Here is an 18,430-nt window from a genome sequence, read left to right as displayed (position 1 = left end):
TGGGACAACTTGACCTGGATGATTGAGAATCTCCATAATCACAGATATATGGAGAAGATCCCAAATCAAAATGCTACAACTCTGTAGAAATAGTATGGGAGAGGTCTTCTTTCAAAAATCTCTTAAAAGCCTTAAACAGTTTTACTGAAGAACAATGGATCACTTCAAATTGGGGACATAAACTAACTGGGGCTCCTTGTACAACCAACCATGTATTGGGGGGGGGGGGGCAGATCTTCCTCCTATCTTGTTTCTTGATGAATTCTGCTACCATGTGCTGCCTGTATATAACCGAGCCATCTTTAAGGAACCTACACAGAATAACCCTACAGAAAGAACTTTCCAAAGCCATTTGGTCTTACTTGAATTTTAAACGTCTGACGAGTTACTTTGCTTCTCTTTGTACTTGGTTTATTTAATCCTGAATAACATAAACTGCAGTTGTACTTATGTACTGTAGATTCTGAGGTTTGAAAAACTGGTCATTTTCAGCGAGCAGGAAAGTGTTCCAGAAAACTGTGGAAATTGAGAAAGTAGGAAGCAATTAAATGGCCAATCTAAACTGGTTTGGAAGAAAAAGTGAATAAAAGCAAGCAGATGCCGAGAGAATTAGTAGACTACAACAGGTGGATCAGCAGAATATGTTGAAGACAAAGGAAACAATGAAAGTAAAAGAGAGCAAGTGGGGGGAAGAGATAGGACAATGGTTTTTGGAAAGACGATGTTGCGGAAGTGTTGAGTTTTAAATAATAAAAATGATTTTTAAATGACTGGGTTGGTTTTTTTTTTAACAATACAGTGGTATCTTGGTATTCAATTGCTTTGAAACTCATTGAATTCGGTACTCAATGCATTTTGACATGAAAATTTTGTCCCAGTACTCATCGTTTGTTTGCTACTCAACACACAAGCTGGAACTTGCCGGTGTTGGCTGCCTTGTGACTCACTACATTATTCCTTTATGGGGAGAAATTGTTTGGTACTCATTGTTTTTGGTACTCATCGTGCCTCCCAGAACCAATTAACAATGAGTAAAAAGGTACCACAATACTAGAAATTGAATCATCTACCACCAAAGTGAAGTGGTCATCTTCTATTTCCCTCAACCTCTTTTACAACTCTAGCCTTTGTAGCATATTGGGATCTAGCAATTCCTCCCATTCCTTCTAAGGCATGTCTACACTTACAGTGTAAATTGTTTCAGTCTGGTCTCCATGCCAGCTTGTCCCTAGGCTGTCATTAATAAATGCTGTATAGACTGAGATTCTTTGGAATCAGCTTAGAAAGTTTTCAGATTCACAGCCACACCATTGGATTCTTTCACTGGGCAACTGCTGCTGTACTTTCCTACCTTTCTCTTCCAGGAAAGCAATGGCCTCTCATTGACCTTCCTATGGGTGGGCCTTCTTGGGTATATGTGCAAGTTATATATGTTACTGGCATGTGTGAAAAACTGGGGTTGTATAGAATGCCTAGGAAATCTATAGAATGTGTAATTTTTTAGGCAAAGTATGAAGTGTCTGTGTTATTTTAATATGATATATACATTCTCTGGTCATTGAATATAATACCTTCGCATTATGTAGAATGACAAAAACTATTTAGGCAAAGTACGAAAAGAGATGAGAGTGAAGATTCATTCTCCGAGCTTGGGGGTTGGTTTCCGAACTTTTCGTTACCAAGCTATATAACATCTTCAACGGCGTTTAGGGGATGTCTGTGTTAATGCTCTTCTGTTTATAAGGGCTTCAGGTGTGGGTATGTCAAATGAGGGCCTTGTGATGAATCAGAGAGAGGCTTGTGATGGGTCTTATGATGTATATATATATACATATACATACATACATGAAAGTTAAAGCATAAAATGGATATACACCCAAAACATAATTACCTTTTTAGCAAGTCCTATTTTACTGCCTATTGCTTTCCAAGGCCTCTCATAATTACTTTGAATTCTATATGAGAACAAAATGACCATAATTCTTTCCTTATAAACAGAAGGTTGCTCAATCAGAACATTTCATTCTTTGAGATTCCTATTTTCCCTGTCTTGTTTAATCCAGTGGAACACCATTTTCAGCGTTTCAGTCATAACAGTTGTATCTCTAGCTCCCAAATAAACCACATATAAGCAGTGACTCAGTTGAAGGTCATTTCTTCCTCTGTAAAATAGCCAGAGAGCTGATATAGTTAGCCTGCAAGAAACTGAAGTGTGTTGATGCAGACAAGAGGCTTTAAGGCAACATAATTATTTTTTTTTTTAAAAAAATGTACTTTGGAAGTGGAGTAGAAAAACCCTCCCTGGGGTGGCTTTGATCGAGGTGGGGGTTGACAAGGGGTGCCTTCCAAAAACAGTTATTGGCCCATTCTGGTGGACCAATGTGGATTAGTCCAAAGGAAGTATAGTGTCAACGCTGCTAACATCGGTTGTTTTTGCATTGACAACAGATGGAAATGTAGCCATCTTTTTCCTTTTGCTTTTAGAGTTAGATGATGCTGAGAGGGGGGATGTGAACGAGAGTCCAGCTAGACATAACACACCAAACCTAGCATGAGAAACAAGGTTATTGTAACCAGAGCTGATAAGGATTTGGTGGGCCAGAGAACTGGAGAGGAAGCCGGCCTTCAAGCTAATTGGGGAATGTGATTTATGACTGTTAATTAGAGGAGGGAATTGTGCTTTGATACTATGTGCTCAGGGGAGGGGAATCCAGTTTTTGGCTTCGATTATGCCCTGCCGATGTTATGCTACTCAAAATAAAGATTCTTTAAGGTAAACAATGCCTCAAAGTTCTTTTAAAGAGTTTCATCTATTGGAACCATGACACATGGAGCTCTTGGAGATATCTAGCAACATTCCTCTTCCCTTTTTCCATCCTTCCTGAACATATTCAGTCAAGCCTTTCCTTCTCATTGTTCTGAATTATTTTCTGAATTCATGAAAATAGCGGTCACACACAAAAAAAACATTTGGAAGTTTTACTTTAAATATATGAACTGATAAAGGGTGTTTTTTTTTCAAAATATGTTTGGTCACATAATATACTTTCAGAGATGCTTATAGATCTGCCATGTACAGTGCACTTAACAAGGCCAAATGCTACCCTTTCATTATGGACACCCTGGAAGAACTGAAAAGGGAAATCAAAGTGTTCTACAGAATAACCCTCGACTTACGACCGCATGTTTTGCTTCTAAGAGACTTCTAAATGTTTTGCTTCTAAGAGACATTTGTTAAGTGAATTTTGCCCCACTTTATGACCTTTTTTTGCCACAGCTGCAGTTGTTAAATTAATAACACGGTTGTTAAGTGTATTTGGCTTTCCCAATGACTTTGCTTCTCAGAAGGTCTCACAAGTAATCACATGTCCCTGAGACACTGCAATGGTCATAAGTATGAGTCCGATGCTTAGCATCTGAATTTTGATCATGTGACCATGGGGATGCTGCAATGGTGTGAAAAATGGTCATACGTCACTTTTTTCAGTGCCGTTGTGACTTTGAACGGTCACTAAATGAACTGTTGTAAGTCGAGGAGGACCTGTATTACATCCTACTTCCAATTATCTATTTAAAAATTACAGCATTATTTTCTAGTTGCCAAGGCTTTCAGCCATCCCTCTGTTTCTCAGAAAATGTAATATTACACTATTCACCTTCAGTCCTCCCTCTAACAAGGGGCTCTCTTTCCTAACAATAAACTTTGGCATAATTATTTCATTCTCTTGGAAAAAGTCAGCTGTACTGAGATTGGAACTCTTTCATTTTTTTTCCTGGTCTACCACATGCTAATGTTACTCCATGCCTTCAAAAAAGAAAAGCATCGCTATTTTAGAACTTGGCATGGTGATAGTTGCTACAGTACTTTGAAAGGCTCAGACAGCTATTAGGTAAAATTAACTGTTGATAAAATAAAACCCAACAGCAGCCCCTTCAACCTTTCTGCAGTTCCAGTGCTAGCAAAAAGCTTTCCTCTGACAGTTAGTGGGCACATGAAGCATTCTGTATGGGTTTTATTTCCAAAACTTTAAGTCCCAGGATGATATATGACTTTGCAAGAATGCATCATTCAGCAACTGAAAGAAGCACTTTATTAACCCCATTCTATTTTATTATCAGGTGCTTTTTTTTTCTAAAACACTTGTACCAGAGTAAACTAAGCAGCCAAGAGAAACAGAATCAGGCATGCCAGGTGTTGGGAAAAAAAATAAAGATTCCATAATTGCATGAGCAAAATATAGCCATGCCTTTAAAAATAACACTAATCTGCACAGATTGCAAACTAGAGTCATCTTCACATCTTGAAGGCAATTATAACAGTGTTGTGACCAGCCTTAATGGAAAATGGTATGCAGAGACATTATCCTTCTACAATAAGATTCCATTATCACTATTGCATAAGGCACTGTCATTTTTAAACAAGCTTGCAAATGATTTGCTTGTGGAACACACTTTATCCATTTGCAGAACTGATTATGTTGCAGGTCAAGTCTTTTCTCCTTGGAATATTGGTGACCCACTTACAATTCATTACAAGTCTTCTGAGATATTTTCCAAGATGGCAATTTTTACCCACTTAATAGTAGGACGAGTGGTTCTTCCTTTTGTCTTAAAACCTGGGAAACTACACAGTCTATACAAACAACACTATATCTATATATATCATATCTATATATATCATATATATATATATATATATATATATATATATATATATATATATATATATATATATATATATATATATATATATATATATATATATATATCTACCTTTATCTATCTGTCTGTCTGTCTGTCTGTCTGTCTGTCTGTCTGTCTGTCTGTCTGTCTGTCTGTCTGTCTATCTATCTATCTATCTATCTATCTATCTATCTATCTATCATCATTAGCCAATACAGGTAGATGAAAAATGTGCTAGTTCCAAATTATTTCCAGACCATCTTCCTACTTCCAGCCTCCCACTGGAAAAAAATCACAACACTCCAGTCAATACTCCCTCTTTGAAATATTTTCCTCTAGATTATTTTAATGATGAGATTCATCCTGCTACACATGGATCTCAGCCAAAAGCAAGCCATTGCAATCCTTAGTGTTTAGATAGAGATTGTTTTCAATGTCATGTGTTTTAATTCCATAGTTATGTTTTTGTTTCACTGTGATCAAAGACTAAAATAAAGATATTGCACTGTCGTATTGTACAGAGTCATGTCATCATCCATGCTCTTATTTGGTAAGTAGATCCTATTGGCTTAAGAGATCAGAAGATGGGATGATTTCTACTAAATCTATTATGCTGCCTTTGCTAAACAGCCTGCCTGGATGGCAGATGTGTAGATCTTTGTAAAGGCCATGAGCAATGAGTGACAGATGAAAGGCCATGTTTTTTTTAGGAATGGTGGAAGCTGCCAGACCCTGAGTCAAACCATTGCTAGTCTAGCTAGTCTAGCTCACCACCAGTGACAAACAACAGCTCACCAGGATTTCAAGCAAGAGGTTTTCCAGCCCTACTTGAAAAACCAGGAATTCAGCTGGGGATTTTCTTGAGTGAGAAGCATGTGCCCTTCCTTCTCCCATCCAATACAACAGTTCCCAAGAAACATTTTTTTTTAAATTGCACATGTGGAGGAAAAATGGAAAAGATTTCCCTTCCCAGAATCTGAAGAGCTGTTGGATCAACAAAACTTCCATAAATTTTAGATAACAATCCACTGGGAATTTTAAGTGGGTTTGAAGGCTGATGTTTTTTTTTTCTGTTCCATGTAGATTGTAGCTGTTTCTACAGTCCACTAGCAGAATAGTTGTTAAGCAATATGTACCAGGCTCAAGTTAATAATATGAAACACTTTTCTTTGTATTTATACATCTCCTTTAAAAGAAGGGTGTCTTACGTAATGAAATTAATAAATAACATGTTTTAAAAGAAAAAGAACAGCAAGTAGAACAGGAATACATGTTTTCATGTTTTCATGTTTCCATAAACTTTGTATGGATGTGTATGGGATGTGTTGTGCTTAATTATAGTAAAGTGTTTCTAAATGTCTAGAACAGTGGTTCTCAACCTTTTTAATGCCGCGACCCCAACCGGTTGTAAGTCGAGGACTAAACCGGTCATAAGTCGAGGACTAAACTGGTCATAAGTCGAGGACTAAACCGGTCGTAAGTCGAGGACTACCCAACCGGTCGTAAGTCGAGGACTTTCCCTGCCCAGGAGCGCCATGCATGCGTGGTTCTGCCCCCTGCGCCGGCCGAGGTGTAGCTGGCAAGCGGCAGAGACGGAGCAGGCCGACCACCAGCTGGCCCAGCCCAAGGGAGGTAAGGCACCCGCTGGAAAATGGGAAAAAAATGGCGGACAAAAAAAATGGCGGACAAAAAAAATGGCGGACAGCCTTGCTTGGCGACCCCCATGAAATGGTCGATCGACCCCAAATGGGGTCCCGACCCACAGGTTGAGAACCACTGGTCTAGAAAGTAAAAGTGATCTTGATGGAGATATGCATCATTTTTACCTAAGCAAAAGGGGCAGAAGAATTTTTATTAAGGCCAGAATAGTGAGACAATATTCAGAAATGGCTCAGGCCTCCCTGAAGTACAAGGAGGAGGAGGAGGAAATAGTATAGCACTATCAGACTTGCAAAATGAATTCTTACAAAGTAGAGCAGACCAAGAAAAGAATAATAACAGAATTTCCCTTACTCACTACACATGTCTATTACTAAATGTCTATCGAGATTCTCACCCATCCAGGTCATGGTTGTCCCAAAAGGTGCTTTTCAAATGACAACTGGACTTTCTTAGTTCTTTCTTGAAAACATTTCGCTTCTCATCCAAGAAGCTTCTGAAGAACTGCACACCTATTAGCCTGACCTCAATACCTGGGAAGATTCAGGAAAAGATAATCCAGCAACGAATCAACGAACACCTAGAGGCAAACATATAAGGAATGGTTGCTGGAATTGGGTATATCTAGTCTAATGAAGACTAGGGGTGACATGATAGCAGTGTTCCAATATATCTGGGGTTGCCACAAGGAAGAGGGAGTCAAGCTATTCTCCAAAGCACCTGAAGGCAGGAGAAGAGGCAATGGATGGAAACTAACCAAAGAGAGAACTAAGGAGAAATTTTCTGACAGTTAGAACAATTAATCAATGGAACAACCTGCCTCCAGAAGCTGTGAATGCTCCAATACTGGAAGTTTTTAAGAGGAAACTGGGCAGCCATTTGCCCGAAATAGTATAGGGTTTCCTGCCTGAGCAGGGGGTTGAACTAGACGACCTCCAAGGTCCCTTCTCACTTTATTATTATTATTATTATTATTATTATTATTATTATTATTATTATTATTGTTGTTGTTGTTGTTGTTGTTGTTGTTGTTACCAACTAGTGCTGTTATAACAACAGCCTGGTATTGCAGATCTGTTCATTTCTCAATAGAATTGTTCCTTTGGTTCTTCTAAATTATTATCCAGAAAAACCTCCTCAATTGAAAACCAAACAATTTTGGAGAGCATTTTTTTTTAGCTTGTATATGACACCATTCCCCCCTACCCCCACCACCACCTTATTTTCATTTTTGATCTTTATTTTTCTTGTTATTTCTTGATTGGTTATGTAATCATGCTATGGATGACTTAACTTTTTACATTCTGCATAGGCTGCTGAGAGTCCTGTGATTGTCACAGGACAGATAGAAGGATGGAGATAGCTTCACCTCCCTGCAACAGACAATGAAACCATACAGTAAAAGTTCTCTCTGATTTCTGTATTGCTGTTCTTGTTGAAACATACTGAATGAATTGGTGCTGGCAGTTATGAGAATCAGCTGTTTGCATAGCATGGAAGCATAGCATGCACTGAACCAACAGCTGCAGCATTTAGCAGTTCCTTGATCTATGTTAATAAAGAGACAGCATCCACTCCACTTCAATGCTAACCTCACTCCCATGGCAATATCTGCAACTGTACCATGGAAAAAGGGTTTATAGTCGATGAGATCAAATTCAAAACCCATGGGAAGGTAAAAGAAGTTCATAAAATGGTTGAAAGTGTTAGTATGCCACAAAATAATTATTTAGTCTAGTATGTGACAAAATGCTCCAATATTTAGGCCAGTTTTATAAACAAAAATGTTAACAACTAAATTGGAATAGACTATGTTTTCTCTTCCTATATACATCAAGGGAAGTTTGACTTTTGATGCCTTCAAACATATCCATATCATGTTCTTGGCAACAGTATGGAAGTGATTTGCTCCTGCTTTCTTTCCAGATAGTTTTTGACCTTCCAACCAGCCTACTGTCCTGGCATTTCCTGGTGGCCTGCCACCAAATATTAGCAAAGTCTAACTGTCAGTTGCAAAGGATCAGGATCATACGTTAAATTGCACCACAGAAGATTTATTCAAGGCTATGCGCACAAATCTAGTCAACTAAAATTCAGTACTAGATTGGCACAAGATATGGTTCATTAGAACTCAAGAGGGGTCGGACCTGGACCATTTGTGGCAACATAAGGACTCTAAGCTGATATCACATTTATCCCTGCCCCCCCCCAGCTCTGCCTGCTCTTCTCCTACACTAACTCAGCTTAGCTTTTTAAGATTAACCACAGTCTATTGCTGCTGCCATCTAGCAGGAAATTCAAGCCATAGTACTTATATCCTAATAGCTTAACCTAAAGCCAGAAAACATATTATAGGTGTTCTCTGGTTCCAAGAAAACAGGACATTAACAGAGACAGGCCAGATCCGGATTCTAAGGAGAAACTCAGGAAATGAAATGAAGCCGATGCATTTTCTGGAGAGACTGGAGCATCACTTCAGGTCACTGGACTGATATTAAAATACTCTGTATAGGTGCTACTGGAATGATGTCTGCTTTTATCTTCCCTAATTTTTACTGTAATTTTTCTCTGAATAAAGAAAGTTGCATATGATCTGAAGGGAAAGCAGGGTATTTAGAACATTTGGCAGGCTTTGATATTCTACCCTCTATCATGCTATTTGGCAGATTTTCACATCCTACCTGTTCTGCAGTGCCTTCATGACTGGCATTCTGGAAATTCTGAGTCATATAATTTTCCTTTTTATAGGGCTTGGAGGGCTCTGCTGAGTCATCCTATTCTTCAGATAATTCCAGGCAGGGAGCCTGATTCCTATCTATATTATCTATTAGCTGATTGGTCTCTTGATCTCACCCGCAGAGTTGCTAAATTTTGTCCTACTATATGTACCATCTGCTGCTCACTGGATTGCAAAAAAACTGTGGTAGTTTTCTATCAGATATTTTTGCACTATAGTTATGTCTTATTTTAATTATAAGATATTACTATTATTGGTTGCACAGTCACATTTAGGCTGGGTTTGGCATTTTTGTCCATTATCGTTGCTTATATACACAACAATATCAAATCACAGCTGCTGCTTCTTTAACTGTTGTTGGCTTTCATAGGCATTGAGTTCTTCCCAAGAATCTAGGATATTGTAATGTATCGACATTGTATATGTGCAGATCCAAGCATTGCGGTCTTTTGTAATTGACATATGGAAATATTGCATAATGTGCAGATTTTCTATGTCACATCCAGGATTTTTTTTCATGGTATCCAGAGTGCCAATAACCACTGGGACCACCACAGTCACTTTATCCTATAATCCAGGGGTCTTCAAACCTGCCCCTTTTATGACTTGTGGACTTCAACTCCCAGAATTCCTCAGCCAGGCACGCTGACTGAGGAATTCTGGGAGTTGAAGTCCACAAGTCATAAAAGGGCCAAGTTTGAAGACCCCTGCTATAATCTTTCAGTACTGATTTCTAGATCTTGACGCTTTGTGATCGTCTCCAATTCTTTGTCTTCTATTCTGTTATGCTCTGTATTGCCATATCCGTCCCAAAACAACATTTAGCCAAGTAAAAATATCTTCTTAATTACATAACTAATTTAAAAAAAACCAACCCTGCAGATAGAAAAGGGAAAACCTAATGTGAACAGACATTTCAGTATTACAAGGTTAGAAATAATGAGATCTAATAGCAGCAGTTTGGAGATAGACATATATAATTCTAAAATAAAAGAAAGTTTACTAATAAAGCGAGCAACCGAAACCTGGAGCAGGGTGATGATAGACTTTTTGTCTGTTTTTAGGAAGGTGGAATGAAAAACATTTACTGGAAGGATGGAGAAACCATGGGCTTCCTATAACATGCTAGGGTAGGTTTAAACAAGCTTTATTATATGAGCTGTACAGTAGTCTCACCTAATTTCAAAATTCCTCTGCAAGTTTCTAATCAGGACTTCCGTAGGAAAGATCTACCCTAGACTGTGTGTGTAAGTGGATAGAGGTAGTCCTCTACTTATGACACAACTTATGACCACAACTGATCCCCACATTTCTATTGTTAGAAAGACAGTTGTCAAGTGAGCTTTCCCCCATTTTATGACCTTTCTTGCCACAGTTGTTAAGTGAATCACTGCTGTGGTAACAGAGTTGTTAAGGGAATCTGGTTTCCCCATTGACTTTGCTTGTCAGAAGGTCACAAAATGGGATCACATGAACCTGGGCCACTGCAACTGTCACAAATATTTGCCAGCTGCCAAGAGTCCAAATGTTGATCATGTGACCATGGGGATGCTGTCACTGTCATAAGTGTGGGAATGGACATAAGTCACTTTTTTCAGTGCTTTTAGTAGTAGTAGTAGTAGTAGTAGTAGTAGTAGTAGTAGTAATAGTAGTAGTAGTAATAGTAGTAGTAGTAGTAGTAGTAGTAGTAGTAGTAGTAGTAGTAGTAGTAGTAGTAATAAAGTTGGAAGAGACCTTGGAGGTCATTGAGTCCAACCCCCTGCTCAGGCAAGAAACCCTACACCATTTCGGAAAGATGGCTGTCCAGTCTCTTCTTAAAAACTTCCAGTGTTGGAGCATTCACCACTTCTGGAGGCAGGTTGTTCCACTGGTTAATTGTTCTAACTAACACCTAACTAACACCTCTAGGTGTTCGCTGATTCATTGCTGGATTATCTTTTCCAGAATCTTCCCAGGTATTGAGGTCAGGCTGATAGGTGTGCAGTTTCCTGGATCCATTTTTTTTCCCCTTTTTTGAAGATGGGAACTACATCAGCTCTTTTCCAGTCCTCCGGTAGTTCCCCAGTGCTCCAGGATCTTTGAAAAATATAGTTCAGTGGTTCTGAGATCACATCTGCCAGTTCCTTGAGAACCTTGGGGTGTAATCCATCTGGTCCTGATGATTTGAACTTGTCTAGGCTGGACAGGTGCTCACTTACCATTTTCTTGCCCATCTTAACTTGTGTTTCTAATCTGTTTTTTACAGTACTGTTTTTGATAGGTTGGACTGGTAGCTAGGCTGAAATTCTATCTACAGATAGTCCTTGCCTTACAACCTCAACTGAGCTCAAAATTTCCATTGCCAAGCACGACAGTTGTTCAGTGAGTTTTGTCACATTTTACACCCTTTCTTGCCCCAGTTGTTAAGTGAAACACTAAAATCCTTAAATTAGTAATACGTTCTTTAATGAATCTGGCTTCCCCATTGACTCTGCTTGTCAGAAGGTCACAAAAGGTGACCACATGACCTTGGGACACTGCAACTGCCATAAATATGAGCCAGTTGCCAAGCATCCAAATTTTGGTCACGTGACCACGGGGATGCTGCAACAGTTGTAAGTGTGAAAAATGATCATAAGTCAGTGCTATTGTAACTTCACTGTAACTTTTTTCAATGCCATTGTAACTTCAAGTGGTCACTAAATGAAAGGCTGTAAGTCGAGGAATACCTGTATTGTCTTTGTGGAAATCTGGAGTACTAAGGAAGTGCCAGATGACTGAAGGACAGCAGATGTCCTCACGGTTAAGAAGAGGAAAAAAACATGAAGCTACGGAACTGCAGATCAGTCAGAAACTGATATGTCTGAGCAAAACATAAAGAGATTGATTAATGAGTCTTTTGAACTATATGCCCTAATTTCCACAACTCTGCCTGTTTTACCAATACCAATTCTTTCCAGAATAAATTTATTTTATTTTTGATTGGGCAATTTCTTTAATACATTCTGAGAATGCTGAGATCACAATGTATCCTGATACCAGCAAGCCTCTGACATAGTACTGGCAACAGTCAGATTAGCAAGCTGATTAATTGGAGCTTGATGGCATGAGAATTAAATTAAAACCGTGCTCAAAAGTGCTCATTATTTGTTCCTCATCAGATTGGAGTGAGGGCCAAACAATTTCATCCTGGGATCTGGATGAAGAGATGGAGGGAATTGTTATCAGATTTAGTGACCAAAAATCAGGTGGGACAGCTAACACCAAAATGAAATTCAAAATTACTTTGATGGATTAATGAAAAGGGCTAAAAGTACTAGTATGAAGTCCAACAGAAATGTAACAATTTTTTTTACTTAGAAAACAAAATTAAATGTCTTGGTAGAGAATGGGAAAGATCTGGCCTGATAACTAGATCTTAGAATAGAAGCAGGTGACTACATGTTATGCCATTTCAAGCTGCTTCAACAGAAGCAGAGTGTTCAAATTCAGAGAACCAGTTTTGATCTAGTGGTTAAGACACCTGGCTAAAAACCAGAAGACTGTGAGTTCTAGTCCTACTTTAGGCATGAAAGCCAGCTGGGTGACTTTGAGCCAGTCACACTCTCTCAGTCCAACTCACCTCACAGCGTTGTGGGGAAAATAGGAGGAGAAAAGAATATTGGGTATGTTCGCTGCCTTGAGTTATTATAAAACTAATAAAGGCAGGATGCAAATAAACAAATAAATCAGAAGTAGTAATCCTTCAATTGTACTCCAATATGATCAGCTAGCTCCTTGCATTCTATATCCAGTTCTGGGCATCACACTTTCAGTTTCAAGAGGAATAGGCTCAAAGAAAAGTTCCTCCTCCTCTTCTTTCTCCTCCTCAGGAAAAAATGGAGGACCAACCAGGGAGGGGAAGACAGACAGAATCACACACTTTTCAGTTGAAAGGAATTTCTGCCACATAGTTCAAGAGATATTGGTGAGCTGAGAGTAAGCTGGATCAAGGAAGGACGGATGGAGAGAGAGAGAGTAGGAGGAGGAGCTGGTTCCCCTCACCTCCGGCATTCTCCCACAGTGTATTGTCCTGTGGCGAATTGCTTGTGGCGAGTTGTTCTCCAGCAAACCGACCAGGGGTGGAGGAGAGAGAGAGAGAGAGAGAGAGAGAGAGAGAGAGAGAGAGAGAGAGAGAGAGAGAGAGAGAGAGAGAGAGAGAGAGAGAGAGAGAGAAAGAAAGAAAGAAAGAAAGAAAGAAAGAAAGAAAGAAAGAAAGAAAGAAAGAAAGAAAGAAAGAAAGAAAATGGAATACTATATATGGAAAGGAACAGTTTTCCTTCCAAAATAAGCAGGAAAAACAAGGAGGGAAAGAATGTACCTATGATGTATTTCAAACTATAATACAGGTGTGAAGCCCAAACACAAATGTCACATCATCATCATCCTCATCTACACAAACGAAGAGGAACTGTGCCGTCAGGTGGAGAGCTATTTACCTCCCATGAAGTCTTACAAGATAGAAGAAGATTCATTTCTCCTTGCTCCTACACAGTATGGTGGTAAAGGCACAGTAGGATGGTAAAGAAATGCATAAGCCCACCAGTCAGTGATATTCAGAAGGTCATGAAAAGAAGCTCCAATCCAGAATTCCAATAATATGCTTCCAATTAGTTTATGTTGTGCGCATACCACAGTGTAATTTAGCAAGATGTTTTGTTTCTTCCATTGACTTTGTTGTAATCCTACTCAGACTAGTTAGGGAATCACAAAAGGCTCTCATTTGCGTGGTGCATATTAATGGAAAATTTGAGACCATGGAAACATTTATTCTCCATCCTGTATGTCAATGATATTTACCATTTGCCAATTCACTGACATTTTCAACAATTACTATACATGCCAGTAAATACCAAACAACACAAGTTGTGTACTGAAGGACAGATTAGAAGAGTAGGGTGGGAGAGATTTTCCACGTGAACCAGAGCTCTTACCTTCAGATCAAATGGCTTCTAGGCGGTGATTCTGGAGAGCTCAAGGATGCACAGTCTGGTAGATGACCTGTACAAAGATGTGGTTTGCATCAAAACGAGCTAAAAACTATCCCTAACAAGAGGCGATTACATGTTTTCTTTCTTTTCCTGCTGATCACACACTCAGAGCTGCTATGAGGCATGAATGGGGATACTAAAAAATGCTCTACTGCAACCATCCCATCCAAATCCCATTTGTATCTGTCACTGCCGTTAGGCAGATTTTTTTCACAAATTTTTGGGCTGATTATCTGTATAGCATATGATTGTTAGCCTTACCAGATAGACCAGACAGGAAACACAACCAGATAAATAAATTCTTCTCAATTGTAAAACTACCTTAACAGAATCTTGCAAGTCTGAAAGTACAATTCTCCCACTACCTCTTTTACAGCCTGAGAAGCTAGGTAGAGTCCTTCTGAGACTCTCTCTCTCTGTCCATTATGCAGTTGAGCACTCTGCCCTCTCTTATCTGGCCGTTCCCTGGGCAGCCTCTCTGCCCTATTTCCCAAGTTCGTTCCCACATACCATTACAGTTATTTTCCAACTTCTGGTGGATATACTTTGGAGGGACAACAAGAATTCAACTTCAAAAGTAATCAGTTCAGTTTGTTTGTTTTTAAATAACTCACATATTGTGCTTACAGTCCTTATTCAAACACTTCAACATGCTGGCTAGGATTACAGACAGGCTATTTGGGTGATGAAAAGCAAATTATGCTACAGCCCTGCCTAAATTTAAAATAAAGAGTGAAGCGACATGTGGTGACTAATGTAGCTTGCTCAACTCCAGAGGCCAGTTATTTGGATGTATTATATATCAACATTTGCTTTCTCACAAGAACTGACTGTTAGAATTTTATTTACATCTCTTAAAAATGCAGATGCATTCAGATTTTGGTTGCACTATTAAGAAAAAGCTAAGTCAAGAAACCGCCTTCAGTGTCAAAGCTGCTGCCTTTGTAGGTGTTTGTGTGTATGTGGTGAGCCGTGGTGGCACAGTGGTTAGAATGCAGTACTGCAGGCTAATTCTGCTGACTGCCGACTGCCAGCAGTTTGGCAATTCGATTCTCACCAGGCTCAGCCTTCCATTCTTCCGAAGTCGGTAAAATGAGGACCCAGATTGTTGGGGGCCATATGCTGACTCTGTAAACCGCTTAGAGAGGACTGTAAAGTACTATGGAGTGGTATATAAGTCTAAGTGCTAGTGCTAGTGCTATTGTTATACTGCTTTGAGCATTTTATTTTCTTTTTTGGGGGGACAATGGACTAAAAATGTCTTAAATACAGAAAGCTGCAATCCTATAGCCCAGTGGTTCTCAACCTTTTTAATGCCGCGACCCCAACCGGTCGTAAGTCGAGGACTAAACCGGTCGTAAGTCAAGGACTAAACCGGTTGTAAGTCGAGGACTAAACCGGTTGTAAGTCGAGGACTACCCAACCGGTCGTAAGTTGAGGACTTTCCCTGCCCGGGAGCGCCGCGCATGCGTGGTTCCGCCCCCTGCGCCGGCCGAGGCGTAGCTGGCAAGCGGCAGAGATGGAGCAGGCCGACCACCAGCTGGCCCAGCCCAAGGGAGGTAAGGCACCAGACGGAAAAGGGGAAAAAATGGCGGACAAAAAAAATGACGGACAAAAAAAATGGCGGACAGCCTTGCTTGGCGACCCCCGTGAAATGGTCGATCCACCCCAAATGGGGTCCTGACCCACAGGTTGAGAACCACTGCTATAGCCCCTGTGAGAGTCTAGAAAGCTGTTTCATTGGTGCCTCTTCTGAAAGAAAACATAAGGTTGCTTTTTCTTGGCTACAACCCTATACAGGTGCAGGAAGAAAAAAGTAGCATTTAGTCCAGGAGGAATCATGCATATGTATAAAACTGCATTTTAAAAGATCTGATTTGCTGAAATGTGATCACTATGAAATCAGTTGCCACAGTAAGAACAGAGGTGACTGTGAGCTTCAGAGGCAGATCGTCCTTCAGTTCCAACTTTCTGACTATGCCATTTTGGCTCTTAGATGCACATGGAAGATCAGCATGGGTCCTAATGGAATAAAATGTCATAAGACCAGGATTTAGTTAAACATTAATCTTTCCCCTTTGCCTATCCCATTATTTAGCCCTGCAACCCAACAGGAATATACAACGATTGAAAAAGGGCACCAAAAAAAAGGGAAGGTTCATTTCTGCCTTAAATGCATCTCCATAACAGAACATATCTGTGTAACTAGCTAAAAAAAAATGAAGAAGCTGGAAAACTGTGACTGTTGCCTGAAAAAAATAATATTTGATTACTCCACACCACATTGTTTCTGAAAAAAATTCTCTATAAGCATTTATCTCTGGAGCAAGGATGGGTGGATGGATGTGATTCCCAACTAGCATAACAATTAATATCCTGAATTTCTTTTGGTCTCTTGATTCTCTTTATATCAATTACATTACTTGACATGTATATTTATAATATATATGTGTACTCAGAATACTTTGTTATCTATATTAATCAAAATTTGCCATGCATCTTAATTTGTTTTGTTTCCTTTTCTCCACCCTTTCTGCAATAAACCAATATAAACACAGTGTTTTCTTTTTAAAAAACATCTACAAGGGGGGGGGGGAACCCAGCAGAAGTGCCATTATAGAGTAGAGTTTACCAGTTTAATTCTGGTAAAATATTTTGTATTAACTGAAACATCTTGCATTATGATCAGGATCAAGTCACCCATATTTTTACTATATGTTTTCTAGTTCCAGACCAGTCATATATGTGAAAGGCACAAATCTAATTGGCAAAGTAAACCAAGCCAAAGCAGGATTTATCTCAGGTGGCATGGTAATGGGTAAACACTGAGCTAGCTTCTTAGGTGACATAAATCAGCACCGTTTATCCATTAGAGTCAACAGAACTGTATCACAGGAGAAGTTAGTTTAATATCCCTTTAATTAGTTGAGAAATCAAGAGATGCAACAACGTGCCTTAGTGCTGAGTCAATAGTGAAGGACCTTCTTTCCATGTGCATTACTTTTGCAACCATGGCAACTATCTATATATGAAAAAGAGGAAACTCTTAAAATAGCCCCATGCTCCAAGTTGGAAAGAGCTTCAAGCTAACACATGTGGTCATATGAGAAGGGAAATATATTAAGTGAAAGTCGATTGCTCCTTCTGACTGGGAATCCCACAATAGCATTGTCGAAGGAATGAAACAATGGACAGTAAAGTGAAAGCAGGGACTCCTTCAGAAATCACTTTTAAATTCTTTAAGCAAACGAACAATTATTTTGCACTTTGGGTAGTTAAAAAGCTTTGCTATGTCTGAGACTTCTACCTTCCATGTCTATCAAATAATCTCAGTTTACATTTATTTTGGGGATTAAAAGGCTGAGTGGGTCATAAGATTATTTCTCTTTCCTGCACTGGACCTATCAAGGATGAGTCATTCATTGGCCTTACCATCTAAGAAGTATAAAAACATATAACATTAGATTGTGAAGTGATTTCTATGAAAATAAGATTGCATAAAAATATCATTTAATATTTGTATTTCACTGTGTGACAAAGTAATATATTTCATTATAAACTTGTTTGAAACTGACTTGTTTCAAATTAGACTCTGAAAAATATTCTGTGGAGGCATGTTTCACTTTTATTTCCAGCCTGATTAATCCACCCATCAAAGTCAGGCTCAAATGTTAATCGATGAAGGCATAAGGAAGTGACAAGATCTTGTAGAACTAATTCTGGTCTCTTCATGAAGTTCCATATGAGGGCAATGTGTCTAAGCTGATCCACTTTTGGACTGATTGAAAATCAACACATTAAACTTTCTATCATCAAATGAAGAACAGAGGGAGTACAGCTGGCCTTATGTTTTCAACGGCATCTTCATATCTTTTTAAATTAAAGTCATGTTAGGACTACAGTCAGAATGATGGAAGAAAAGCAGGAGTATATCAAAATGTTTGAACAATCATTTTTCATTTGTACAGCCAGGTTGACAAATTATAGCCCCCTGGATCAGGAACAAATCTTAAGTTTTTCTAATGAAGTGTAGATGTGGCTATAGCTTTTTCCCCACTTGTATCCTTCAGCAACTAAGCTATTTGTTCTGAACTTGAAAATTACCCCTAATCACAAGATCTAGCAGGCCCTGCTGAACAATTTCTGTGAATTTCCTACAGCCAATTTTGTTGAATGATCCCGAGTTCTATTTTTGTTAGGAAAAACAAAGGAAAAAAAGTCTGATGAACAGCTGAAACTGTAATATATGGAGTTCATTAGCCAATTAAAAAAAAAATACAGGAAGAAATATCTGTCAAAGAATTAAATCACTAGAGGATTATGTTCTCATTATACATTCTCC

This window comes from Protobothrops mucrosquamatus, unplaced genomic scaffold (assembly GCF_001527695.2).
Source record: "Protobothrops mucrosquamatus isolate PMUCROS unplaced genomic scaffold, P.Mucros_1.0 scaffold9, whole genome shotgun sequence".
Classification (NCBI taxonomy): Eukaryota; Metazoa; Chordata; class Lepidosauria; order Squamata; family Viperidae; genus Protobothrops; species Protobothrops mucrosquamatus.
This window is presented reverse-complemented; position numbering follows the sequence as displayed.